This window comes from Elgaria multicarinata, chromosome 16, assembly GCF_023053635.1.
Source record: "Elgaria multicarinata webbii isolate HBS135686 ecotype San Diego chromosome 16, rElgMul1.1.pri, whole genome shotgun sequence".
NCBI lineage: Eukaryota > Metazoa > Chordata > Lepidosauria > Squamata > Anguidae > Elgaria > Elgaria multicarinata.
The window spans coordinates 30,245,671-30,247,845 of NC_086186.1; positions in this window are offsets into that span (position 1 = coordinate 30,245,671).

Sequence of the window (2,175 nt, forward strand, 5' to 3'; positions counted from 1 at the left end):
GCCATGACAGCGGTGGAGCCAGGTAAGTGGGATGGGGGGCTTACCTGGCTCCGTCGTCCACCTCCACTGTGGTCCATGCGGCGGCTTCGACTGCATTGGCAGCAGTCGAAGCCGCCGCACGGATCGTGGCGGTGGCAGACGATGGAGCCAGGTAAATGGGGGAGGGGGGCTTACCTGGTTTCGCAGCGGGCAGCGGACAGCAGAGCCAGGTAAAGGGGGAGGGGACTTATTCAGATGCCATTTCCCCCCCTTCCCCACTTACCTGCCTCCGCTGGCCGCTGCAGAGGCAGGTAAGTGGGAAAGGGGGGGAAATGGCATCCGAATATCGCTCCGGACCTTCGGATCTCGCTCCGGATCTGGATCTGGAGTGGGTCGAGGGGGTCCAGATCAGGATCCAAAGCAGGTCGGGGGGGGCATGCACAGCCCTAATGTTTTTTCCTGGCCTTGGCCTCTGAATACCACCTAGCAAGAAAGAACTCAACTCTTTTCAAAAGCAAACTGTAGCTATCTTTCATTCTCAACTTTCTGTATGCCATTAGCGAAAAGATAAACACTGAGTTAGGGTGAAGGGGATGAATCAATTTTGAAAATCCAGACAACACGGTAAACGGAGCAAAACAGAAGAATCAAAATGCAACGGTCCAAACTGTAGGGAAGAGATGTGGCATCTCTGTTAGAGGAAATGAAGTCATTCAAAATTCCTAGTGGTACCTCAGACGAGCATTTTACCACACACTCACTAACGCCCACTTACGGACAATGACGTCCGCCTCCTGCTCCTTCCGTTTGTTTTTCCGTAGCAAAACAGAACCCTTTTAATATGACTTTTATAAAACAACAAAATATGCCGTGAGCTTGTGCGGTGTGCAGGAAAAGCAGCGCGATAAAAACAGCCTCTGAATGGACCACGTGATCTCTGTTTTCTTCCTCTTTCCCCGCCAGGAAGAACGAGGAAGTTCAGAGACGCAACATGACTGGAAGGCAACGCGGTCTCCCCCCAGGTGATGACGCTCCTGAATGTGCACGGGCACTGCTGTCTTCAAATTGGTGCAGCTGGACTTGGCCCAAGGAAGTCCAGGTTCATAGCAGGAGCTTTCACACACATTTTTGTTTAACAGTCAGCACTTCTTTTTGACCAAGCAAGCCAAGGCCCCCAGTGCAGAGCCTGAATTACTCAACGAGTCCACAGTGAAACTCCCATGATTCCTTTGCTCCTCCTTTGTATATCACAGATTATGTACAAAGCAAGAACCCTGAGTAAAGTATCTGTATTAATCATTGAGTAAGGGGAGCAGGGATATTGCATTATTAGAACCAGTCAATACTCAACACAAATGTGCAAGTTTTTGAATTCTCCAGAACTCTTCATATGGCTAGGTGGTACAAAAAGCAGGGAGGGGCTGGGAGAGGAGAAACAGAAAAGACAAAACTTAGGCCCTCCTCCGCATGGGGATATAGAGATCCAATGAGTGAGTCCCTCTTAGGCAAGGGTACATAACCTCAGGGCCAGGAACCAAATCCGACCATCTGGGGCCAGGGCAGATGGCCACAACCATGCCCTTTCATCTCCCCATCACTGATCACTCCGTGGTTTCCCAGCTTTTGTAGAAAGAAAATGTTTCAAGTGCTGTTAACCAGACAAGGGCAGAAACTGCCAGCAGGGGCCTGGTATTTGCCTACCAGGCCTGGCCGAGCCAGAGGCCTCATCCTGTCTTTGCACACCATTCCTTCTACATCTGAGCACAGGTGGTGCGGTATGGCTCACTTCGGCAGGCCCCAGCCTCAGGCCAGAAGTCTCCCAGTTCAAGCCCCAAAGGAAGTCCACTGTAAGGAGACTTTCGCCTGCTCTCTAAGCAGCCGCCACGGGAGACTGGGTTGAAACACTCCTGCTGAGAAGACACCCAGCAAAGGCATCTGCTTTCCCAGGTTCCATCTTTTGCAGATCTGACTTAGTTGGATTATTCTATTATTTGAATTATTTTTATGTTGCTTTTATAGATTTGGTGTTATTGGCTTATTCTTATGTATTGATGATTATTGTATGGTGTTCTAAATATTTTATTGGAAGCCCGCCCCCAAAGGGGCAGCAGGATATTTTATTGATCTTCATTCCACCCCGCCCCGCCCCAACCAGCACACAGTCTCCGTGGAGCATGAGAAACACTCAGCAGCAAC